The 25,928-nt window shown below is 57.0% G+C and overlaps 3 non-coding genes across 3 annotated transcripts; 2 read left to right on the top strand and 1 right to left on the bottom strand.

Annotated features, from left to right (window-relative positions):
• On the top strand, positions 1 to 82 carry TRNAS-GCU (transfer RNA serine (anticodon GCU)). The gene has a single exon. It is a non-coding gene; the product is annotated as a tRNA-Ser (tRNA).
• An 11,284-nt stretch (positions 83 to 11,366) lies between these two features.
• TRNAS-GCU (transfer RNA serine (anticodon GCU)) lies at positions 11,367 to 11,448 on the top strand. The gene has a single exon. It is a non-coding gene; the product is annotated as a tRNA-Ser (tRNA).
• Positions 11,449 to 23,808: 12,360 nt separating this feature from the next.
• Positions 23,809 to 23,890, bottom strand: TRNAS-GCU (transfer RNA serine (anticodon GCU)). Its single transcript has one exon. It is a non-coding gene; the product is annotated as a tRNA-Ser (tRNA).
• Between the last annotated feature and the right edge of the window lie 2,038 nt (positions 23,891 to 25,928).

Below are 25,928 nucleotides of genomic sequence, written 5' to 3'. Positions count from 1 at the left end.
GACGAGGTGGCCGAGTGGTGAAGGCGATGGACTGCTAATCCATTGTGCTCTGCACGCGTGGGTTCGAATCCCATCCTCGTCGGTCAGCCCAACAATGGTCCCAAAAATGGGAGTTTCTGAGTGTGAGCAGCTCAATGCGTGCCCCCAAGTATGCCTTTGTTTTGAGATGAGAGTTGCCTGAAAAGAACTTGCAAGGTTTTGAAGTGGCTCAGGACACACCTCAACCTCTTCTGTCTCCACATAGGCAAGAGGAACAAGAAGGGAAAGAAGGAAGATCCAGGGAGCTCACAAGGACGGTCAGCCTCTCCTCAGTCCCTGGGAAGACGATAGAGCAAAACGTCCTGGAAGTCGTTTCCAAACAACGGTAGCTCAGGAATGTGGTTGGGAGTAGTAAGCATGGGTTTACGAAGGAGCAGTCATGCTTAACCAAGCTGGTAGCCTTCTACAGTGAGGTGACTAGCTTGGTGGAGAAGGGAAGAGCAGTGGATGTTGTTTACTTTGCCTTCAGTAAGGCTCAACCAGCCACGGGAACAAAAACCAAAAGACGCGTAAACCACTTTCTGTCACAGAACATTTCAAGCAAGATATTTTTTTATGGGAGACATTGCTCTTATCTGTTCACAGAATCCCAGAATCGCTGGGGTTGGAGGGGACCTCCTGAGATCCTTCAGTCCAAGCCAACTGCTCCAGCAGGGTCAACCTGAGCTGGTTGCCTAGGACATAGTCCAGTTGGGTTTTGAGTAGCTCCAACAACCTCCACAACCTCTCTGGGCAACCTGGTTCACTGTTTGACCCCCCTCACGGTAAGAAAGTGGTTTCTTGCCTTGAGATGGAATTTCGTGTGTTTTAATTCGTGCCCATTGCCTCTTGTGCTGCCAGTTGGTACTACCGAGAAGAGTCTGGCTCCCTCTTCATTCCCTTCCATCAGGTATGGGAAGAATCCCAGCTCTCACAGCCTCCCCTCATATTTCAGACACACCAAGCCCTTAACCAGTTTTGTGACAAAGCAGGGATCTGCAGGGAAGACCCGTGTGGAGGCAGGGGTAGCCAGCAGGCAGCCATGCCACCAAGGGATGTGCTGTCCCAGGTGGTCAGGAGCGCCTTGGCAGGGGTCAGAGGGACAGGGATGATCCAGCGTGGTTATGAAAGGCACAGAGGTGGCTGGAGCCTCTTCCTGCCCACACAACCTCCCCTCTCTTACACACGTTTGCACATTACAACCCATACACACGTGACCGACCACACCGATCAACCCAGGCAGCAACACTCAGCACTCAACAAAGGGCACCGAGGGCCTCGTCCAGGTCCCCTTTCTGGCTGATCACAGTGAAGGTCTGTGAGTGGGAAAACATTACACACATGTACAATGTGGATCCCTCCATCAGCCGGGCTGAGACACCCTGCTGCCCTGTATCTGGTGCCTGGCTCCAGTTGGCTGGACACCCTGGTCCTTCTGGTAGCCAGCTCCTCCAGTTCTCTCGCCCCTAGAGACTCGCACACAGACACAAACAGGCCCCACGGTGTCTCTGGCAGTTGGCCAGGACCCTCTGGTGCCTCCTGTAGCCAACTCCTTCTGTGACCCCACCCTCAGAGGCACACCCCCCTACGTGGCTCCCAAGCCGCTTTACCCACTCGCTCCATCATCTGGCTTGACGCTCGAGAGCAATCACACACTGACTGGCATACCCTCACACGCTCCACTCGCTGGCACGTTATTTCCACTCACCCTGGTCTGTCCAGGTGCCGGCACCCCAGACAAACAGTCCCAATGACCTCTGGTCCCACTCCAGTGACGGGCACCACCGAGACAGGAACCACGGCAACGTGTGGTTTGACTCCAGTTGCTGGCCCCTAGACTTCCATACACACACACACACACACACACACACAGAGAATAGAGAGCCCCTCGCTCGCCAGGGAAAATAGTTAGGAATAGAACTTAAGAAGAAGAAGAAGAAGAAGACAGGACAGGCTGCACTGATCAGAAGCAGGGCATGGCCGGGCAAGCATCCTGAACAGCAACCAATTCTTGAGTGACAGCCGTGTTATCCCATCTTCCCTCTACTTTTCTCACCTTCCTTCCTCCCAGTGCCACCCTGAACCCTCCCTTCCCCCACCTCTGGTTCCTCCCCCAAATCATCCCATACTGAGCCTCGTGCTGTCCTGTGATGCTTTTCCCCTGCACTCATCACAGTTTTCCAGTGCTTAAAGGCCGCTACAAAGAGGACGGAGACTCTCTCTTAACAAAGAGCCACGTGGAGAGGACAGGGAGCAACCGGGAGAGGTTTCACCTTGATATAAGAAAGACATTTTTTACAGTGAGAACAATCGTTCACTGCAACAACCTCCCCAGGGACGTGGTAGGGGCCTCATGACTGGAGGTTTTCAAGGTGCGATTGGACAGGGTGCTACATAATCTCATCTAGGCTCCCTTTCCCGCAAAAGGTTGGACCAGATGATCTTCTGAGGTCCCTTCCCGTCGGGGAGATTCAATGATTCTATGAATATTTGGGCTTCCTTCATTACTCTGTTTTGTGGCTTTCGAGGTGTGCCGATGAGTAATGGGGCTCCTTCCACAAGAGCTCTCACCCCAAAGTGGCCTCGTCTCCATTGCTATGGGATGTCAGGGGCGAAAGATGAGGCGCCCTCAAACCCAGGAACTACGCAGAAACCCGTAGTTTTACCAAGGGAGGAACTCTTTTGGAGACTCAGCCGGTTGGGATTGGAGAAGAGGGGAGAATGAAACATGACTCGCCCGCAAAGCTGATGCCCAATGTCTTTAATGAGAAAATCAAAGGAAAATGGAAAAGACGAGAGCTTAAGCGATGCATTTTGGAGGCTGAGTAAAGCTCAGAGAAGTGCTGCCATCTGAAGGAAAACCTCCACGCCAGGGATGCTTCTTTTCCAATTCCCCTTCAAGGCTCTGGCACTCCTGTGTCAGTCACCTAGACCCATTGCTACGGAAGGAAGCAGGAGGTAGTTCATGGGGAGCATAAGGTAAAGCAGAGCAAGACGGGGAAAGAGAGAGGCTTCCTGGGAAGAGAGGGAAGGCCAGCGCAGGCCCCTTCCTCCAGGCGGAGCGCTGGGAGCCCGGCTCCTCTGCAGACCATGGCCGCGCTCTCAGGGCTTGGCTCCAGGTCTTTCCTCAAGGCTCCTGGCGCTCAACCACGGGCAGGCAATCCGCGGGCTTCAGCATAAGAGATTGCCCCGCCCCAGAGGCCCCCAGAGCCCACGGCCCAGACCGGACCACCCAAAGCCCCCCAGCCCCAGGGAGCCCCCAGAAGCGATGGGCACACTGCCAGCGCTGAGAGAGCTCCCCACGGCAGCCGACGCGGTGGATCCCACGGCTGTGCTCTGGGGGAAGGAGCTGAGGATTGGGCCCGGCAGCGTCACCAGGACTGGCGAGGGCTGGATCGCAACGCTGGAGTCGGCGCACCGGATGACGCACGGCTCGTTGCAGCTGTTGGCAAGCGGGGTTGGGCCGCAGGTGGCTGGCAGGCACGGGCTGTAGCACGACATGTCTCGCGGAGGGAGGCAACCCTGCAAGACCGGGAGGGAGCAGAGGGCATTAGCTGTCGGGCCCTTTCAGACCCCCAGCTTGGCTCCTCTGAGAACGGGCAGTGCCTGGGTAAGGCCAGATCTCCCTGGAAAGTTCCTTTCCGTGCCAAGGGTGACCAAGGCAGGTCGCTGCACTATGGATGGGGGACGAAGCACCAGGCGACCGGTTAGACAGCACTGGTCATCCAGCCTCAGACTTCAGCGGAGCCACTGCTACAAAAGAGCCCAACTGACTCCCTCTCGGAAGGGAACAAAGCCTTCCCTCTTCCCTCACCAACTCACCTCCCAGAAGAGGGAAGCGCAGTGTGTTTTCAAGCCTGGACCACGTCTCAGAAGGACCACGCACAGAAAGGAAGCAGTCCCCCTGACAGAAATCCTACCAGCAGGAAGAGAAGGAGTGAGTTCAGACTTACCAAGTTCACCGTGGAGAGCAAGGCAAGAGATGTGGATGGAAGGGTCTGGAGTGGCACAGGCTTTTTATATGGTGAGGCAGCGCCTCAGGAGACCTGGAACACACCTTCTTTGTGAAGCACGTTAACAAACAGCAATTTGAGGCTTGCAAAGCACAGCCAAGAGATGACGAACTTGTCTCTTTCATCTGAAAGGTCTGGCTTGCATTTCCCTATTGGGTGAGAGCACAGCGATGCATTAGATGCTGGCTCCTCAAAGCAACGGTCATTTGAGGTCCCACGCCAGTTCCCAGGAAAGGGTTTCAGTAGCTCCAGGCCCTGTGTGCGGGTTGTGCACATCCTTGCTGGGGAACGTGACTACCACTCTTAGTCAGGCCTTCGGCTGTGGAGCACTCGTGGTTAAGGCCACTCACGTGGGTCTCCTGTTGAAGGGCTGAGGCTGACCCTGAGAAACGCAAGGTCCCGCAGGGCCACGGAAGGCTTCAGCAATGAGCCAAGCCCCGTCTGGATGCCCGTCCGTCCGAGGGACGTGGAAAGGAGGGGACCTGGATCCCCAGAGGTGGTTGGAAGGTGAAGGCCAAAGACGGGCCCTCTGTGAGATGGAGGGAAGTGCCACTGTGTGAAGGGATGGGGGCACTGGGACCATTCCTAGAGGTGGCCAGGTAGCTCTGTGGCGCCCTCAAAACAAAGGAAAAAAGGGGAAAGGGAAAAAAAGAAAAAGGCCTCGTTCTATGGAAATCTGTCCGTTCTCATTCTCAGAATTCTCATTCTCAAAGTGGGTAGCCAGCCCCAAGGGTGCAAGGAGGCCCAAGTGGCTGAGGAGTAAACTCACAGGCATTTGACTGAGGGTGCTTTTCACTTTCGGTTGCCTTGCCAGCCCTGGGAAGGACATGTCCTCTTGTGGCTGCAGTTCAAAGCAGAAGGCATCTTGCGGAGCAAGGATGGGCCTGTGCTGTCCGCTTCCTGCCCTCAGGTGTTACCACACGCCTGCTGAGGCAGGTGGATGCATGTGCCCTCTCCCGCTGCCTCAGCTTTGCTCAGGCACAGCAAATGCCAGGCTCCCCATGCGGCAGAGGAATGCCTCCCCACCTTTCCCACATCCGGCAGCAGGGCAGGATGGCAGGCCAAGGAGGAGAGCAGCCCAGCGATGGTACTCACTGCCTGCTGTAGCGGAGCTGTGGCGGGCTGTGCCATGCTCCTGTCTGGTGGCAAAGGAGGCTACGTGAGGAGCAGTCTGTCCTGGCGTCTGCTCCTCTTTGCACAACCTCTCAATTGCCAGAAGGGAGAGCAGAGAGGGAGGAGCAGCAAGGCTGCACTCAACTTCTCTCCTTACCCACCGCGGCCTTTGGCATTTGCTGGTGCACAGCAGTAGTTTGAACGCTCACCTATTAGTGCACCGGCCGGGAACAGAGCAGCCATAGGGCAGGTCGTCCCATTCGGGGAGTTTCCCTCGGGGCTGGTTCCTGCTGGCAGCTTCCCCCGTGGAGACTGCTGAGGGCAACCCGTGCCCCTTCTGCGGGGCCAGGCCGCGTCTCAAAGGGCCGCATCTCGGGGCTTTGGGGGCTGGAAGAGATAGGCAGGCACTTCCCTGCCCTTCAGTTGAGGACACGCTGGGGGTCGAGTGCCTCGCAAGTTCCTCACGGAGCCTCAGAGCCTTTCAGGAGGGAGCATCACTGGCTGCTTTGACAGTGCACTTCCAGTTCCACCTGGAAAAGTGGCACGGGTGGCTGCCTCCCACCCTGGCGCCATACTGACTCCTGGGACCTGTTTCTGCCTGTACGGAGTGAGCACGTTTCTGCTGTGAGCTGTGGCACGGGGTCGACCGTCCCAGCAGGATGGCACAACAGCCCCGGAGCATGGCCCTGCTGGAAACGACGGCAGAAGTGAGACAGAGACATCAATCCTTTGCAGGAGAAGACAACGTTCCCCCTTCCAAGACCCTTCCCCCAGACGGCACAGCCGCCCGGGTGAGAGCGTGGCCCATCTTCCCAAGCAGCACGGGCAGTCAGAGCCTTTTTCCAGGCAGCTCTCAGGGCTGGCGACACGCGCCTGGCCTTTGAGCTCCCCCCCAGACCTTTCCAGACCGGCACAGTCTCCTCTATGTCTCGCAGGGTAGCAGGGAGCACCTTCTGGTGCCACTCAGTGGCTGCAGCCTCAGCCCAGTGGTCTGTCACACCGGTCCGTCAAAAAAGCAGGCTCCCCAGGCCCTGGACGCATAGGGGCAGCGACTTTCCTCGATTTGGTCTGTGCTCCAGAAACGTCCGGGAGTGGGAATGTCAGGGCACATCCGTGCTGTCCTCCTTTGGCTGCTCTTTCACCAAGGAGCATGACCTGGATTTCAAGGAGTCACCAAGTGGTTGGGCAAGACACTAACAGCCATGACAACACTGTACAAAAAGCTGCACTGCTGCAGGAATGCGGACATGAGGTTGCGCCTAGGGTCCCCTGCATGTTGGAATCCATTTCCCCCAGAGCCCCTGATGCCAGTGCATGGATGATTCGCACCGAGGTGGAGCTGCGGTCTCTCATAGTGCCTCAGCACTTTCTGGTGACTCACGGGTGACTCCGAGGTGGTCTGCTGGTGCTACCTTGCAATTAAAGGGCTCTGAATGTGCCAACTCGTCCCTGAGCCAGGGAAAACAAGCCAGACCCTCTGGGTCAGTGACCTGAACAAGCCACCCAGCAATGATGCAAAGGCGAGTGTTGTTTGGGAAGACTGCGCCGAAGCAAACAGGTCCACTTGGTGACGGCTCACTTTCAGGCATGAGTCAGCAGGCTCCTTCACCGCTCTCCAGGGCCACGTTGAGCCGTTGCTTCTCCTCAGGAGAGTAATGAGTAAAGTCCTGGCAGGCAAGGCAAGGGCTGTGCAGTCCCCAAAGAAAACACGCTGGCCTTTCCGGACCGAAGACAACAGCTGAACTGCTGGGCTCCCTTTGCGTGGCTGGAAAGTATGTGCCTCACCGAGGCCCGAGGGGAGCAGAGATCTGCCACCGAGTAGCCTGATCCACTCCAGCAATGGCCTCAGTGTCCCCATCCCTGCTCACAACGGGGTTTCTCTCCAGACCGCAGGAGGGCCTTGTTCGACCATCCCCTTCCAATCACCCCGGGGATCTGCGTCTCCTCCGTTCTCTGTCCCTCAGCGGAACAGCCATCCTGCAGAGGCTTGGCTGGGCTCTGAGCAACTCCATAGCCTGCAGGCACTGGTGTTGCTCAGGGTCGGCCTCAGCCCGTCAAAGAGAGACCCTTCTGAGTGGCCTTCAGGCGTGCTCCACAGGCAAAGTCCTACGTAAGCGGCGGCCATGTTCCCCAGGAAGGGCAGGACGCGCACACCGCCTGCTCATGGCCTGAATCTGCTGCAAGGCTTCACCAGCAACTGGAATGAGACCTCAAACGAGCATTGGTCTGGGGAAGAAACATAGTTGCTATCAACAAAATCACTTCAGTGCTACCCAGGATGAAAAGGGAGCCAAGCATTTCAGGCAAAGGAGGCATGTCTTTCATCTACCGGCAGAGCTTTGAGAAGCCAAAATTGCTGTTTCTCAACATGCTTCATGTTTGTGTCATTTTTCAGCTCCCCCGGGGCTCTGGGCCGCAGTATAAAAGCGTGCCCAACTCCCAGCTCCTCTATCCTCTCCTTGTGCCTTCCTCTGCTCTGTGAAGTTGGTAAGTCTCAGTTCATTTTGCCTCTTGTCTCCTCGGTTGGCAGGACAGTTTTTGTGGAGGGGGCTGCATGCATTTTGCCTCCCTTGTCCTCGGTGAATGGTCTAGGATGTGAAACAGGGCATTGGTTGGTTTCTTTGCCAGCCGTGGCTCTTTCCAAGGCTCGGGGCGTACGGCCAGCACCCTCTAACCAACGACCGGGCGCTTCCTCCACCATCCGCAGTTCAGCAATGCTCCTTTTGCATTAGTGGCATGACGAGGAGCTTGCCTCAGGAGAGCTAGTCCCACCATAGACGCCGCCTTCTGTAGTGGCTGCTGTCTTCAGAAGCCCTGTTGCGTTTTACTCAGCCATGGCCCCTCGTGAGAGAAGTGGGTGAGAGGAGCCTGACCTGACAAGACGAGGGCTCTTGAGGGCGGGGGGTGGGGGGGGAGAAGGAGACCCGTTTGGCTGAGCAAACAACTTGATGCTGGTGCAAGGGCTGATGATCAGGAAGTACACAGGCCGATGCCAAGAAGAGGGAGCCTCCTGGTCTGCAGGAGAAGATCTTTCCCTGACTAAGGCCACAGCATCAAGGCTATGCTCAACCCGTCTGAAAAACCTGGCATCCGTTTCCTCATACCGGGAGGGGGCTTACTGAGGACTCTCTCTGGGGTGCCTTTGCTACCAGATTTTCAACGGCAGCCTTCAAGGCTGAGCAGAAGGATTGTTGTGAAATATCCTCACAGCCTGCAGACGTACCCTTGGTAATGGAGCAACTGGAGGTAGCAGAGTGCCTCCGTGGGGCAGGCGTGCCTGGGAGTGGCAGGGCCGGCTGAGGTATAGGCTGCGAAGGAGCTTGATTTGGGCAGGGGGAGCTTCCTTGCGTTTGGGCGGACCCTCTCAGATCACCCTTCAATTACAAACAAATACCCACCGCAGGCCCACCAAAACGCCCAGAAACCCCCTCTCTGCAGACACTGGAGGTCCGTCTACTCTTGGGCCATGCCACTGCTTCCGCCTTGGAGAATGTTTACCAAGTGGGACCCTGCATTTCATGGGGGTGTTGCAAGTAACTCTGGCCGGGTTAGCCCAGGTCCCTGTGGGTGAGACATCCCAGGCGGGTGAGAGAAGAGGTCTTCAGATACGGCAGGGTGTGACCAGGCAGCGGGGAGGTTAAGGCGGCGGAGAGGAGGGTGCGTTGTGGTGTTCTGCCAAAAGCACAGCAGGGCACCGTTGCGGGCCCTCCTGCTGGACACGGCTTTCTTGACTTGTGCCCCATCCCAAATCTCTCTCTGCTGAGCCCCCAGGCACTGCCCGTTCTCAGAGGAGCCAAGCTGGGGGTCTGAAAGGGCCCGACAGCTAATGCCCTCTGCTCCCTCCCGGTCTTGCAGGGTCGCCTCCCTCCGCGAGACATGTCGTGCTACAGCCCGTGCCTGCCAGCCACCTGCGGCCCAACCCCGCTTGCCAACAGCTGCAACGAGCCGTGCGTCATCCGGTGCGCCGACTCCAGCGTTGCGATCCAGCCCTCGCCAGTCCTGGTGACGCTGCCGGGCCCAATCCTCAGCTCCTTCCCCCAGAGCACAGCCGTGGGATCCACCGCGTCGGCTGCCGTGGGGAGCTCTCTCAGCGCTGGCAGTGTGCCCATCGCTTCTGGGGGCTCCCTGGGGCTGGGGGGCTTTGGGTGGTCCGGTCTGGGCCGTGGGCTCTGGGGGCCTCTGGGGCGGGGCAATCTCTTATGCTGAAGCCCGCGGATTGCCTGCCCGTGGTTGAGCGCCAGGAGCCTCGAGGACAGACCTGGAGCCAAGCCCTGAGAGCGCGGCCACGGTCTGCAGAGGAGCCGGGCTCCCAGCGCTCCGCCTGGAGGAAGGGGCCTGCGCTGGCCTTCCCTCTCTTCCCAGGAAGCCTCTCTCTTTCCCCGTCTTGCTCTGCTTTACCTTATGCTCCCCATGAACTACCTCCTGCTTCCTTCCGTAGCAATGGGTCTAGGTGACTGACACAGGAGTGCCAGAGCCTTGAAGGGGAATTGGAAAAGAAGCATCCCTGGCGTGGAGGTTTTCCTTCAGATGGCAGCACTTCTCTGAGCTTTACTCAGCCTCCAAAACGCATCGCTTAAGCTCTCGTCTTTTCCATTTTCCTTTGATTTTCTCATTAAAGACATTGGGCATCAGCTTTGCGGGCGAGTCATGTTTCATTCTCCCCTCTTCTCCAATCCCAACCGGCTGAGTCTCCAAAAGAGTTCCTCCCTTGGTAAAACTATGGGTTTCTGCGTAGTTCCTGGGTTTGAGGGCGCCTCGTCTTTCGCCCCTGACATCCCATAGCAATGGAGACGAGGCCACTTTGGGGTGAGAGCTCTTGTGGAAGGAGCCCCATTACTCATCGGCATAGCTCAAAGGCACAAAACACAATGTGAAGGAAGCCTGAATTTTCTGTTGAATGTCTCTGTGCTGCACTGACTACAGCAGGGACTCAACAGACTGCTGGGTTAATGAGAGCCAATGATGGCCCCGGCTATTTTGTTAGGAATGTCTTTGTTAAGAACCCAGGAAGTGAATCCCAGGAATATTTCATATCCACAACGGGGAGTGCCGGCACTCTGGGGAAGGAGCTCGGCAGAGCATTGCGCTTCCCGGGCCAGGCCTCCCCCCTGCCGTGGGCTCCTGCCCCGGAGGCAATCCTGACTCTGCCAGTCCTCCTTGTTCACATGCCTCGGCAATTACAGGCCCGTGGGGTGGGCTGAGGCTGGAGAAACTGCTCGGAGTGACCAGGGTGCAAGTGGTTCTGGTCCCAGCCCCCAAAGCTGTGCACTGCTCCCCTTTGTCCAGGACAGGAATTAACCAGGCAGAGGAGAAAGAGAGGCTCCTGGGGCCCTGCCGTCGGTGTCCATCCCACAGCGTGCAATCTCCTAGCTGCCTTTCTGTTATCCAGCAGGGGCAGCAAGCCTGGCCTCTGCACCATTTCCCCCAGCTCAAGGTCTGACCTTCAAGGCACAGAGAGGTCTGGGCTCAGGCGACCAGTGCAGTGGTTTCAACTCTCTGCAGCGCTGGAGCTCTGGCAGGGAAAAAGAGGAGTCGTGTGCAGCGGGGCTGGTGCCCCTCAGCTCCCTCTTCATTCCTGACTGTTAGCTGTGCTGGGAGGGAAGCAGCCTGTGATGAGATCCTGGGTGAGTGCCAGGGGGAACAGCACAGAGACGCCACGGCCAAGCCTGAGGCACCTGCTCTGTCCTGGTGAGAAGTCCATCACTCAGGTGTGAGTGACTCCTGTCCATGTGAGCTGCTGGTATCCTTCCAGAATGTGAGGGGAACGTGGCTGGTGACAAATTCATCTCAAAGGCAGGCTCAAGTCCTTTGGAGGTGCTGAGCCACTCCGGGGTCACTCTCCTGTGTTCCTTCCTGGGACAGAGCGTGGGTCTCTGCTGTTCAGTCATTTTCTGATGTGAACGCTGAGACCTATTTCCCAAAGGTCCCTGGAGCTCATCCCAGCTGTCGGGAGAGTGGACCAGTCCCAAAAGGGAAAAACTGGAGGCTGGCTCCTTCTCTCCCATGTCAAAGAGTATAAAAAGTTGTAGGCGTCGGGAGCAGGAGCTGGAGCTGGAGCTGGAGCAGGAGCAGCAAGATCAGGAGCAGTGGCAGCGGCAGTGGCAGCAGTGGCAGGAGCAGGAGCAGGAGCAGGAGCAGGAGCAGGAGCAGGAGCAGGAGCAACAGCAGCAGTGGCAGTGGCAGCGGCAGTGACAGCAGTGGCAGGAGCAGCAGCAGCATGCTGACGAGGTGGCCGAGTGGTGAAGGCGATGGACTGCTAATCCATTGTGCTCTGCACGCGTGGGTTCGAATCCCATCCTCGTCGGTCAGCCCAACAATGGTCCCAAAAATGGGAGTTTCTGAGTGTGAGCAGCTCAATGCGTGCCCCCAAGTATGCCTTTGTTTTGAGATGAGAGTTGCCTGAAAAGAACTTGCAAGGTTTTGAAGTGGCTCAGGACACACCTCAACCTCTTCTGTCTCCACATAGGCAAGAGGAACAAGAAGGGAAAGAAGGAAGATCCAGGGAGCTCACAAGGACGGTCAGCCTCTCCTCAGTCCCTGGGAAGACGATAGAGCAAAACGTCCTGGAAGTCGTTTCCAAACAACGGTAGCTCAGGAATGTGGTTGGGAGTAGTAAGCATGGGTTTACGAAGGAGCAGTCATGCTTAACCAAGCTGGTAGCCTTCTACAGTGAGGTGACTAGCTTGGTGGAGAAGGGAAGAGCAGTGGATGTTGTTTACTTTGCCTTCAGTAAGGCTCAACCAGCCACGGGAACAAAAACCAAAAGACGCGTAAACCACTTTCTGTCACAGAACATTTCAAGCAAGATATTTTTTTATGGGAGACATTGCTCTTATCTGTTCACAGAATCCCAGAATCGCTGGGGTTGGAGGGGACCTCCTGAGATCCTTCAGTCCAAGCCAACTGCTCCAGCAGGGTCAACCTGAGCTGGTTGCCTAGGACATAGTCCAGTTGGGTTTTGAGTAGCTCCAACAACCTCCACAACCTCTCTGGGCAACCTGGTTCACTGTTTGACCCCCCTCACGGTAAGAAAGTGGTTTCTTGCCTTGAGATGGAATTTCGTGTGTTTTAATTCGTGCCCATTGCCTCTTGTGCTGCCAGTTGGTACTACCGAGAAGAGTCTGGCTCCCTCTTCATTCCCTTCCATCAGGTATGGGAAGAATCCCAGCTCTCACAGCCTCCCCTCATATTTCAGACACACCAAGCCCTTAACCAGTTTTGTGACAAAGCAGGGATCTGCAGGGAAGACCCGTGTGGAGGCAGGGGTAGCCAGCAGGCAGCCATGCCACCAAGGGATGTGCTGTCCCAGGTGGTCAGGAGCGCCTTGGCAGGGGTCAGAGGGACAGGGATGATCCAGCGTGGTTATGAAAGGCACAGAGGTGGCTGGAGCCTCTTCCTGCCCACACAACCTCCCCTCTCTTACACACGTTTGCACATTACAACCCATACACACGTGACCGACCACACCGATCAACCCAGGCAGCAACACTCAGCACTCAACAAAGGGCACCGAGGGCCTCGTCCAGGTCCCCTTTCTGGCTGATCACAGTGAAGGTCTGTGAGTGGGAAAACATTACACACATGTACAATGTGGATCCCTCCATCAGCCGGGCTGAGACACCCTGCTGCCCTGTATCTGGTGCCTGGCTCCAGCTGGCTGGACACCCTGGTCCTTCTGGTAGCCAGCTCCTCCAGTTCTCTCGCCCCTAGAGACTCGCACACAGACACAAACAGGCCCCACGGTGTCTCTGGCAGTTGGCCAGGACCCTCTGGTGCCTCCTGTAGCCAACTCCTTCTGTGACCCCACCCTCAGAGGCACACCCCCCTACGTGGCTCCCAAGCCGCTTTACCCACTCGCTCCATCATCTGGCTTGACGCTCGAGAGCAATCACACACTGACTGGCATACCCTCACACGCTCCACTCGCTGGCACGTTATTTCCACTCACCCTGGTCTGTCCAGGTGCCGGCACCCCAGACAAACAGTCCCAATGACCTCTGGTCCCACTCCAGTGACGGGCACCACCAAGACAGGAACCACGGCAACGTGTGGTTTGACTCCAGTTGCTGGCCCCTAGACTTCCATACACACACACACACACACAGAGAATAGAGAGCCCCTCGCTCGCCAGGGAAAATAGTTAGGAATAGAACTTAAGAAGAAGAAGAAGAAGAAGACAGGACAGGCTGCACTGATCAGAAGCAGGGCATGGCCGGGCAAGCATCCTGAACAGCAACCAATTCTTGAGTGACAGCCGTGTTATCCCATCTTCCCTCTACTTTTCTCACCTTCCTTCCTCCCAGTGCCACCCTGAACCCTCCCTTCCCCCACCTCTGGTTCCTCCCCCAAATCATCCCATACTGAGCCTCGTGCTGTCCTGTGATGCTTTTCCCCTGCACTCATCACAGTTTTCCAGTGCTTAAAGGCCACTACAAAGAGGACGGAGACTCTCTCTTAACAAAGAGCCACGTGGAGAGGACAGGGAGCAACCGGGAGAGGTTTCACCTTGATATAAGAAAGACATTTTTTACAGTGAGAACAATCGTTCACTGCAACAACCTCCCCAGGGACGTGGTAGGGGCCTCATGACTGGAGGTTTTCAAGGTGCGATTGGACAGGGTGCTACATAATCTCATCTAGGCTCCCTTTCCCGCAAAAGGTTGGACCAGATGATCTTCTGAGGTCCCTTCCCGTTGGGGAGATTCAATGATTCTATGAATATTTGGGCTTCCTTCATTACTCTGTTTTGTGGCTTTCGAGGTGTGCCGATGAGTAATGGGGCTCCTTCCACAAGAGCTCTCACCCCAAAGTGGCCTCGTCTCCATTGCTATGGGATGTCAGGGGCGAAAGACGAGGCGCCCTCAAACCCAGGAACTACGCAGAAACCCGTAGTTTTACCAAGGGAGGAACTCTTTTGGAGACTCAGCCGGTTGGGATTGGAGAAGAGGGGAGAATGAAACATGACTCGCCCGCAAAGCTGATGCCCAATGTCTTTAATGAGAAAATCAAAGGAAAATGGAAAAGACGAGAGCTTAAGCGATGCATTTTGGAGGCTGAGTAAAGCTCAGAGAAGTGCTGCCATCTGAAGGAAAACCTCCACGCCAGGGATGCTTCTTTTCCAATTCCCCTTCAAGGCTCTGGCACTCCTGTGTCAGTCACCTAGACCCATTGCTACGGAAGGAAGCAGGAGGTAGTTCATGGGGAGCATAAGGTAAAGCAGAGCAAGACGGGGAAAGAGAGAGGCTTCCTGGGAAGAGAGGGAAGGCCAGCGCAGGCCCCTTCCTCCAGGCGGAGCGCTGGGAGCCCGGCTCCTCTGCAGACCGTGGCCGCGCTCTCAGGGCTTGGCTCCAGGTCTGTCCTCGAGGCTCCTGGCGCTCAACCACGGGCAGGCAATCCACGGGCTTCAGCATAAGAGATTGCCCCGCCCCAGAGGCCCCCAGAGCCCACGGCCCAGACCGGACCACCCAAAGCCCCCCAGCCCCAGGGAGCCCCCAGAAGCGATGGGCACACTGCCAGCGCTGAGAGAGCTCCCCACGGCAGCCGACGCGGTGGATCCCACGGCTGTGCTCTGGGGGAAGGAGCTGAGGATTGGGCCCGGCAGCGTCACCAGGACTGGCGAGGGCTGGATCGCAACGCTGGAGTCGGCGCACCGGATGACGCACGGCTCGTTGCAGCTGTTGGCAAGCGGGGTTGGGCCGCAGGTGGCTGGCAGGCACGGGCTGTAGCACGACATGTCTCGCGGAGGGAGGCGACCCTGCAAGACCGGGAGGGAGCAGAGGGCATTAGCTGTCGGGCCCTTTCAGACCCCCAGCTTGGCTCCTCTGAGAACGGGCAGTGCCTGGGGGCTCAGCAGAGAGAGATTTGGGATGGGGCACAAGTCAAGAAAGCCGTGTCCAGCAGGAGGGCCCGCAACGGTGCCCTGCTGTGCTTTTGGCAGAACACCACAACGCACCCTCCTCTCCGCCGCCTTAACCTCCCTGCTGCCTGGTCACACCCTGCCGTATCTGAAGACCTCTTCTCTCACCCGCCTGGGATGTCTCACCCACAGGGACCTGGGCTAACCCGGCCAGAGTTACTTGCAACACCCCCATGAAATGCAGGGTCCCACTTGGTAAACATTCTCCAAGGCGGAAGCAGTGGCATGGCCCAAGAGTAGACGGACCTCCAGTGTCTGCAGAGAGGGGGTTTCTGGGCGTTTTGGTGGGCCTGCGGTGGGTATTTGTTTGTAATTGAAGGGTGATCTGAGAGGGTCCGCCCAAACGCAAGGAAGCTCCCCCTGCCCAAATCAAGCTCCTTCGCAGCCTATACCTCAGCCGGCCCTGCCACTCCCAGGCACGCCTGCCCCACGGAGGCACTCTGCTACCTCCAGTTGCTCCATTACCAAGGGTACGTCTGCAGGCTGTGAGGATATTTCACAACAATCCTTCTGCTCAGCCTTGAAGGCTGCCGTTGAAAATCTGGTAGCAAAGGCACCCCAGAGAGAGTCCTCAGTAAGCCCCCTCCCGGTATGAGGAAACGGATGCCAGGTTTTTCAGACGGGTTGAGCATAGCCTTGATGCTGTGGCCTTAGTCAGGGAAAGATCTTCTCCTGCAGACCAGGAGGCTCCCTCTTCTTGGCATCGGCCTGTGTACTTCCTGATCATCAGCCCTTGCACCAGCATCAAGTTGTTTGCTCAGCCAAACGGGTCTCCTTCTCCCCCCCCACCCCCCGCCCTCAAGAGCCCTCGTCTTGTCAGGTCAGGCTCCTCTCACCCACTTCTCTCACGAGGGGCCATGGCTGAGTAAAACGCAACAGGGCTTCTGAAGACAGCAGCCACTACAGAAGGCGGCGTCTATGGTGGGACTAGCTCTCCTGAGGCAAGCTCCTCGTCATGCCACTAATGCAAAAGGAGCATTGCTGAACTGCGGATGGTGGAGGAAGCGCCCGGTCGTTGGTTAGAGGGTGCTGGCCGTACGCCCCGAGCCTTGGAAAGAGCCACGGCTGGCAAAGAAACCAACCAATGCCCTGTTTCACATCCTAGACCATTCACCGAGGACAAGGGAGGCAAAATGCATGCAGCCCCCTCCACAAAAACTGTCCTGCCAACCGAGGAGACAAGAGGCAAAATGAACTGAGACTTACCAACTTCACAGAGCAGAGGAAGGCACGAGGAGAGGATAGAGGAGCTGGGAGTTGGGCACGCTTTTATACTGCGGCCTAGAGCCCCGGGGGAGCTGAAAAATGACACAAACATGAAGCATGTTGAGAAACAGCAATTTTGGCTTCTCAAAGCTCTGCCGGTAGATGAAAGACATGCCTCCTTTGCCTGAAATGCTTGGCTCCCTTTTCATCCTGGGTAGCACTGAAGTGATTTTGTTGATAGCAACTATGTTTCTTCCCCAGACCAATGCTCGTTTGAGGTCTCATTCCAGTTGCTGGTGAAGCCTTGCAGCAGATTCAGGCCATGAGCAGGCGGTGTGCGCGTCCTGCCCTTCCTGGGGAACATGGCCGCCGCTTACGTAGGACTTTGCCTGTGGAGCACGCCTGAAGGCCACTCAGAAGGGTCTCTCTTTGACGGGCTGAGGCCGACCCTGAGCAACACCAGTGCCTGCAGGCTATGGAGTTGCTCAGAGCCCAGCCAAGCCTCTGCAGGATGGCTGTTCCGCTGAGGGACAGAGAACGGAGGAGACGCAGATCCCCGGGGTGATTGGAAGGGGATGGTCGAACAAGGCCCTCCTGCGGTCTGGAGAGAAACCCCGTTGTGAGCAGGGATGGGGACACTGAGGCCATTGCTGGAGTGGATCAGGCTACTTGGTGGCAGATCTCTGCTCCCCTCGGGCCTCGGTGAGGCACATACTTTCCAGCCACGCAAAGGGAGCCCAGCAGTTCAGCTGTTGTCTTCGGTCCGGAAAGGCCAGCGTGTTTTCTTTGGGGACTGCACAGCCCTTGCCTTGCCTGCCAGGACTTTACTCATTACTCTCCTGAGGAGAAGCAACGGCTCAACGTGGCCCTGGAGAGCGGTGAAGGAGCCTGCTGACTCATGCCTGAAAGTGAGCCGTCACCAAGTGGACCTGTTTGCTTCGGCGCAGTCTTCCCAAACAACACTCGCCTTTGCATCATTGCTGGGTGGCTTGTTCAGGTCACTGACCCAGAGGGTCTGGCTTGTTTTCCCTGGCTCAGGGACGAGTTGGCACATTCAGAGCCCTTTAATTGCAAGGTAGCACCAGCAGACCACCTCGGAGTCACCCGTGAGTCACCAGAAAGTGCTGAGGCACTATGAGAGACCGCAGCTCCACCTCGGTGCGAATCATCCATGCACTGGCATCAGGGGCTCTGGGGGAAATGGATTCCAACATGCAGGGGACCCTAGGCGCAACCTCATGTCCGCATTCCTGCAGCAGTGCAGCTTTTTGTACAGTGTTGTCATGGCTGTTAGCGTCTTGCCCAACCACTTGGTGACTCCTTGAAATCCAGGTCATGCTCCTTGGTGAAAGAGCAGCCAAAGGAGGACAGCACGGATGTGCCCTGACATTCCCACTCCCGGACGTTTCTGGAGCACAGACCAAATCGAGGAAAGTCGCTGCCCCTATGCGTCCAGGGCCTGGGGAGCCTGCTTTTTTGACGGACCGGTGTGACAGACCACTGGGCTGAGGCTGCAGCCACTGAGTGGCACCAGAAGGTGCTCCCTGCTACCCTGCGAGACATAGAGGAGACTGTGCCGGTCTGGAAAGGTCTGGGGGGGAGCTCAAAGGCCAGGCGCGTGTCGCCAGCCCTGAGAGCTGCCTGGAAAAAGGCTCTGACTGCCCGTGCTGCTTGGGAAGATGGGCCACGCTCTCACCCAGGCGGCTGTGCTGTCTGGGGGAAGGGTCTTGGAAGGGGGAACGTTGTCTTCTCCTGCAAAGGATTGATGTCTCTGTCTCACTTCTGCCGTCGTTTCCAGCAGGGCCATGCTCCGGGGCTGTTGTGCCATCCTGCTGGGACGGTCGACCCCGTGCCACAGCTCACAGCAGAAACGTGCTCACTCCGTACAGGCAGAAACAGGTCCCAGGAGTCAGTATGGCGCCAGGGTGGGAGGCAGCCACCCGTGCCACTTTTCCAGGTGGAACTGGAAGTGCACTGTCAAAGCAGCCAGTGATGCTCCCTCCTGAAAGGCTCTGAGGCTCCGTGAGGAACTTGCGAGGCACTCGACCCCCAGCGTGTCCTCAACTGAAGGGCAGGGAAGTGCCTGCCTATCTCTTCCAGCCCCCAAAGCCCCGAGATGCGGCCCTTTGAGACGCGGCCTGGCCCCGCAGAAGGGGCACGGGTTGCCCTCAGCAGTCTCCACGGGGGAAGCTGCCAGCAGGAACCAGCCCCGAGGGAAACTCCCCGAATGGGACGACCTGCCCTATGGCTGCTCTGTTCCCGGCCGGTGCACTAATAGGTGAGCGTTCAAACTACTGCTGTGCACCAGCAAATGCCAAAGGCCGCGGTGGGTAAGGAGAGAAGTTGAGTGCAGCCTTGCTGCTCCTCCCTCTCTGCTCTCCCTTCTGGCAATTGAGAGGTTGTGCAAAGAGGAGCAGACGCCAGGACAGACTGCTCCTCACGTAGCCTCCTTTGCCACCAGACAGGAGCATGGCACAGCCCGCCACAGCTCCGCTACAGCAGGCAGTGAGTACCATCGCTGGGCTGCTCTCCTCCTTGGCCTGCCATCCTGCCCTGCTGCCGGATGTGGGAAAGGTGGGGAGGCATTCCTCTGCCGCATGGGGAGCCTGGCATTTGCTGTGCCTGAGCAAAGCTGAGGCAGCGGGAGAGGGCACATGCATCCACCTGCCTCAGCAGGCGTGTGGTAACACCTGAGGGCAGGAAGCGGACAGCACAGGCCCATCCTTGCTCCGCAAGATGCCTTCTGCTTTGAACTGCAGCCACAAGAGGACATGTCCTTCCCAGGGCTGGCAAGGCAACCGAAAGTGAAAAGCACCCTCAGTCAAATGCCTGTGAGTTTACTCCTCAGCCACTTGGGCCTCCTTGCACCCTTGGGGCTGGCTACCCACTTTGAGAATGAGAATTCTGAGAATGAGAACGGACAGATTTCCATAGAACGAGGCCTTTTTCTTTTTTTCCCTTTCCCCTTTTTTCCTTTGTTTTGAGGGCGCCACAGAGCTACCTGGCCACCTCTAGGAATGGTCCCAGTGCCCCCATCCCTTCACACAGTGGCACTTCCCTCCATCTCACAGAGGGCCCGTCTTTGGCCTTCACCTTCCAACCACCTCTGGGGATCCAGGTCCCCTCCTTTCCACGTCCCTCGGACGGACGGGCATCCAGACGGGGCTTGGCTCATTGCTGAAGCCTTCCGTGGCCCTGCGGGACCTTGCGTTTCTCAGGGTCAGCCTCAGCCCTTCAACAGGAGACCCACGTGAGTGGCCTTAACCACGAGTGCTCCACAGCCGAAGGCCTGACTAAGAGTGGTAGTCACGTTCCCCAGCAAGGATGTGCACAACCCGCACACAGGGCCTGGAGCTACTGAAACCCTTTCCTGGGAACTGGCGTGGGACCTCAAATGACCGTTGCTTTGAGGAGCCAGCATCTAATGCATCGCTGTGCTCTCACCCAATAGGGAAATGCAAGCCAGACCTTTCAGATGAAAGAGACAAGTTCGTCATCTCTTGGCTGTGCTTTGCAAGCCTCAAATTGCTGTTTGTTAACGTGCTTCACAAAGAAGGTGTGTTCCAGGTCTCCTGAGGCGCTGCCTCACCATATAAAAAGCCTGTGCCACTCCAGACCCTTCCATCCACATCTCTTGCCTTGCTCTCCACGGTGAACTTGGTAAGTCTGAACTCACTCCTTCTCTTCCTGCTGGTAGGATTTCTGTCAGGGGGACCGCTTCCTTTCTGTGCGTGGTCCTTCTGAGACGTGGTCCAGGCTTGAAAACACACTGCGCTTCCCTCTTCTGGGAGGTGAGTTGGTGAGGGAAGAGGGAAGGCTTTGTTCCCTTCCGAGAGGGAGTCAGTTGGGCTCTTTTGTAGCAGTGGCTCCGCTGAAGTCTGAGGCTGGATGACCAGTGCTGTCTAACCGGTCGCCTGGTGCTTCGTCCCCCATCCATAGTGCAGCGACCTGCCTTGGTCACCCTTGGCACGGAAAGGAACTTTCCAGGGAGATCTGGCCTTACCCAGGCACTGCCCGTTCTCAGAGGAGCCAAGCTGGGGGTCTGAAAGGGCCCGACAGCTAATGCCCTCTGCTCCCTCCCGGTCTTGCAGGGTCGCCTCCCTCCGCGAGACATGTCGTGCTACAGCCCGTGCCTGCCAGCCACCTGCGGCCCAACCCCGCTTGCCAACAGCTGCAACGAGCCGTGCGTCATCCGGTGCGCCGACTCCAGCGTTGCGATCCAGCCCTCGCCAGTCCTGGTGACGCTGCCGGGCCCAATCCTCAGCTCCTTCCCCCAGAGCACAGCCGTGGGATCCACCGCGTCGGCTGCCGTGGGGAGCTCTCTCAGCGCTGGCAGTGTGCCCATCGCTTCTGGGGGCTCCCTGGGGCTGGGGGGCTTTGGGTGGTCCGGTCTGGGCCGTGGGCTCTGGGGGCCTCTGGGGCGGGGCAATCTCTTATGCTGAAGCCCGCGGATTGCCTGCCCGTGGTTGAGCGCCAGGAGCCTCGAGGACAGACCTGGAGCCAAGCCCTGAGAGCGCGGCCACGGTCTGCAGAGGAGCCGGGCTCCCAGCGCTCCGCCTGGAGGAAGGGGCCTGCGCTGGCCTTCCCTCTCTTCCCAGGAAGCCTCTCTCTTTCCCCGTCTTGCTCTGCTTTACCTTATGCTCCCCATGAACTACCTCCTGCTTCCTTCCGTAGCAATGGGTCTAGGTGACTGACACAGGAGTGCCAGAGCCTTGAAGGGGAATTGGAAACGAAGCATCCCTGGCGTGGAGGTTTTCCTTCAGATGGCAGCACTTCTCTGAGCTTTACTCAGCCTCCAAAATGCATCGCTTAAGCTCTCGTCTTTTCCATTTTCCTTTGATTTTCTCATTAAAGACATTGGGCATCAGCTTTGCGGGCGAGTCATGTTTCATTCTCCCCTCTTCTCCAATCCCAACCGGCTGAGTCTCCAAAAGAGTTCCTCCCTTGGTAAAACTACGGGTTTCTGCGTAGTTCCTGGGTTTGAGGGCGCCTCGTCTTTCGCCCCTGACATCCCATAGCAATGGAGACGAGGCCACTTTGGGGTGAGAGCTCTTGTGGAAGGAGCCCCATTACTCATCGGCACACCTCGAAAGCCACAAAACAGAGTAATGAAGGAAGCCCGAATATTCATAGAATCATTGAATCTCCCCGACGGGAAGGGACCTCAGAAGATCATCTGGTCCAACCTTTTGCGGGAAAGGGAGCCTAGATGAGATTATGTAGCACCCTGTCCAATCGCACCTTGAAAACCTCCAGTCATGAGGCCCCTACCACGTCCCTGGGGAGGTTGTTGCAGTGAACGATTGTTCTCACTGTAAAAAATGTCTTTCTTATATCAAGGTGAAACCTCTCCTGGTTGCTCCCTGTCCTCTCCACGTGGCTCTTTGTTAAGAGAGAGTCTCCGTCCTCTTTGTAGCGGCCTTTAAGCACTGGAAAACTGTGATGAGTGCAGGGGAAAAGCATCACAGGACAGCACGAGGCTCAGTATGGGATGATTTGGGGGAGGAACCAGAGGTGGGGGAAGGGAGGGTTCAGGGTGGCACTGGGAGGAAGGAAGGTGAGAAAAGTAGAGGGAAGATGGGATAACACGGCTGTCACTCAAGAATTGGTTGCTGTTCAGGATGCTTGCCCGGCCATGCCCTGCTTCTGATCAGTGCAGCCTGTCCTGTCTTCTTCTTCTTCTTCTTCTTAAGTTCTATTCCTAACTATTTTCCCTGGCGAGCGAGGGGCTCTCTATTCTCTGTGTGTGTGTGTGTGTGTGTGTGTGTATGGAAGTCTAGGGGCCAGCAACTGGAGTCAAACCACACGTTGCCGTGGTTCCTGTCTCGGTGGTGCCCGTCACTGGAGTGGGACCAGAGGTCATTGGGACTGTTTGTCTGGGGTGCCGGCACCTGGACAGACCAGGGTGAGTGGAAATAACGTGCCAGCGAGTGGAGCGTGTGAGGGTATGCCAGTCAGTGTGTGATTGCTCTCGAGCGTCAAGCCAGATGATGGAGCGAGTGGGTAAAGCGGCTTGGGAGCCACGTAGGGGGGTGTGCCTCTGAGGGTGGGGTCACAGAAGGAGTTGGCTACAGGAGGCACCAGAGGGTCCTGGCCAACTGCCAGAGACACCGTGGGGCCTGTTTGTGTCTGTGTGCGAGTCTCTAGGGGCGAGAGAACTGGAGGAGCTGGCTACCAGAAGGACCAGGGTGTCCAGCCAACTGGAGCCAGGCACCAGATACAGGGCAGCAGGGTGTCTCAGCCCGGCTGATGGAGGGATCCACATTGTACATGTGTGTAATGTTTTCCCACTCACAGACCTTCACTGTGAGAAAGGGGACCTGGACGAGGCCCTCGGTGCCCTTTGTTGAGTGCTGAGTGTTGCTGCCTGGGTTGATCGGTGTGGTCGGTCACGTGTGTATGGGTTGTAATGTGCAAACGTGTGTAAGAGAGGGGAGGTTGTGTGGGCAGGAAGAGGCTCCAGCCACCTCTGTGCCTTTCATAACCACGCTGGATCATCCCTGTCCCTCTGACCCCTGCCAAGGCGCTCCTGACCACCTGGGACAGCACATCCCTTGGTGGCATGGCTGCCTGCTGGCTACCCCTGCCTCCACACGGGTCTTCCCTGCAGATCCCTGCTTTGTCACAAAACTGGTTAAGGGCTTGGTGTGTCTGAAATATGAGGGGAGGCTGTGAGAGCTGGGATTCTTCCCATACCTGATGGAAGGGAATGAAGAGGGAGCCAGACTCTTCTCGGTAGTACCAACTGGCAGCACAAGAGGCAATGGGCACGAATTAAAACACACGAAATTCCATCTCAAGGCAAGAAACCACTTTCTTACCGTGAGGGGGGTCAAACAGTGAACCAGGTTGCCCAGAGAGGTTGTGGAGGTTGTTGGAGCTACTCAAAACCCAACTGGACTATGTCCTAGGCAACCAGCTCAGGTTGACCCTGCTGGAGCAGTTGGCTTGGACTGAAGGATCTCAGGAGGTCCCCTCCAACCCCAGCGATTCTGGGATTCTGTGAACAGATAAGAGCAATGTCTCCCATAAAAAAATATCTTGCTTGAAATGTTCTGTGACAGAAAGTGGTTTACGCGTCTTTTGGTTTTTGTTCCCGTGGCTGGTTGAGCCTTACTGAAGGCAAAGTAAACAACATCCACTGCTCTTCCCTTCTCCACCAAGCTAGTCACCTCACTGTAGAAGGCTACCAGCTTGGTTAAGCATGACTGCTCCTTCGTAAACCCATGCTTACTACTCCCAACCACATTCCTGAGCTACCGTTGTTTGGAAACGACTTCCAGGACGTTTTGCTCTATCGTCTTCCCAGGGACTGAGGAGAGGCTGACCGTCCTTGTGAGCTCCCTGGATCTTCCTTCTTTCCCTTCTTGTTCCTCTTGCCTATGTGGAGACAGAAGAGGTTGAGGTGTGTCCTGAGCCACTTCAAAACCTTGCAAGTTCTTTTCAGGCAACTCTCATCTCAAAACAAAGGCATACTTGGGGGCACGCATTGAGCTGCTCACACTCAGAAACTCCCATTTTTGGGACCATTGTTGGGCTGACCGACGAGGATGGGATTCGAACCCACGCGTGCAGAGCACAATGGATTAGCAGTCCATCGCCTTCACCACTCGGCCACCTCGTCAGCATGCTGCTGCTGCTCCTGACACTGCTGTCACTGCCGCTGCCACTGCCACTGCTGCTGTTGCTCCTGCTCCTGCTCCTGCTCCTGCTCCTGCTCCTGCTCCTGCCACTGCTGCCACTGCCGCTGCCACTGCTCCTGATCTTGCTGCTCCTGCTCCAGCTCCAGCTCCAGCTCCTGCTCCCGACGCCTACAACTTTTTATACTCTTTGACATGGGAGAGAAGGAGCCAGCCTCCAGTTTTTCCCTTTTGGGACTGGTCCACTCTCCCGACAGCTGGGATGAGCTCCGGGGACCTTTGGGAAATAGGTCTCAGCGTTCACATCAGAAAATGACCGAACAGCAGAGACCCACGCTCTGTCCCAGGAAGGAACACAGGAGAGTGACCCCGGAGTGGCTCAGCACCTCCAAAGGACTTGAGCCTGCCTTTGAGATGAATTTGTCACCAGCCACGTTCCCCTCACATTCTGGAAGGATACCAGCAGCTCACATGGACAGGAGTCACTCACACCTGAGTGATGGACTTCTCACCAGGACAGAGCAGGTGCCTCAGGCTTGGCCGTGGCGTCTCTGTGCTGTTCCCCCTGGCACTCACCCAGGATCTCATCACAGGCTGCTTCCCTCCCAGCACAGCTAACAGTCAGGAATGAAGAGGGAGCTGAGGGGCACCAGCCCCGCTGCACACGACTCCTCTTTTTCCCTGCCAGAGCTCCAGCGCTGCAGAGAGTTGAAACCACTGCACTGGTCGCCTGAGCCCAGACCTCTCTGTGCCTTGAAGGTCAGACCTTGAGCTGGGGGAAATGGTGCAGAGGCCAGGCTTGCTGCCCCTGCTGGATAACAGAAAGGCAGCTAGGAGATTGCACGCTGTGGGATGGACACCGACGGCAGGGCCCCGGGAGCCTCTCTTTCTCCTCCGCCTGGTTAATTCCTGTCCTGGACAAAGGGGAGCAGTGCACAGCTTTGGGGGCTGGGACCAGAACCACCTGCACCCTGGTCACTCCGAGCAGTTTCTCCAGCCTCAGCCCACCCCACGGGCCTGTAATTGCCGAGGCATGTGAACAAGGAGGACTGGCAGAGTCAGGATTGCCTCCGGGGCAGGAGCCCACGGCAGGGGGGAGGCCTGGCCCGGGAAGCGCAATGCTCTGCCGAGCTCCTTCCCCAGAGTGCCGGCACTCCCCGTTGTGGATATGAAATATTCCTGGGATTCACTTCCTGGGTTCTTAACAAAGACATTCCTAACAAAATAGCCGGGGCCATCATTGGCTCTCATTAACCCAGCAGTCTGTTGAGTCCCTGCTGTAGTCAGTGCAGCACAGAGACATTCAACAGAAAATTCAGGCTTCCTTCACATTGTGTTTTGTGCCTTTGAGCTATGCCGATGAGTAATGGGGCTCCTTCCACAAGAGCTCTCACCCCAAAGTGGCCTCGTCTCCATTGCTATGGGATGTCAGGGGCGAAAGACGAGGCGCCCTCAAACCCAGGAACTACGCAGAAACCCGTAGTTTTACCAAGGGAGGAACTCTTTTGGAGACTCAGCCGGTTGGGATTGGAGAAGAGGGGAGAATGAAACATGACTCGCCCGCAAAGCTGATGCCCAATGTCTTTAATGAGAAAATCAAAGGAAAATGGAAAAGACGAGAGCTTAAGCGATGCATTTTGGAGGCTGAGTAAAGCTCAGAGAAGTGCTGCCATCTGAAGGAAAACCTCCACGCCAGGGATGCTTCTTTTCCAATTCCCCTTCAAGGCTCTGGCACTCCTGTGTCAGTCACCTAGACCCATTGCTACGGAAGGAAGCAGGAGGTAGTTCATGGGGAGCATAAGGTAAAGCAGAGCAAGACGGGGAAAGAGAGAGGCTTCCTGGGAAGAGAGGGAAGGCCAGCGCAGGCCCCTTCCTCCAGGCGGAGCGCTGGGAGCCCGGCTCCTCTGCAGACCGTGGCCGCGCTCTCAGGGCTTGGCTCCAGGTCTGTCCTCGAGGCTCCTGGCGCTCAACCACGGGCAGGCAATCCGCGGGCTTCAGCATAAGAGATTGCCCCGCCCCAGA

This window comes from Aptenodytes patagonicus, chromosome 16, assembly GCF_965638725.1.
Source record: "Aptenodytes patagonicus chromosome 16, bAptPat1.pri.cur, whole genome shotgun sequence".
Lineage (NCBI taxonomy): Eukaryota > Metazoa > Chordata > Aves > Sphenisciformes > Spheniscidae > Aptenodytes > Aptenodytes patagonicus.
The sequence above is the reverse complement of the archived record's forward strand: the minus strand, read 5'-3'. Positions and strand labels throughout refer to the sequence as shown.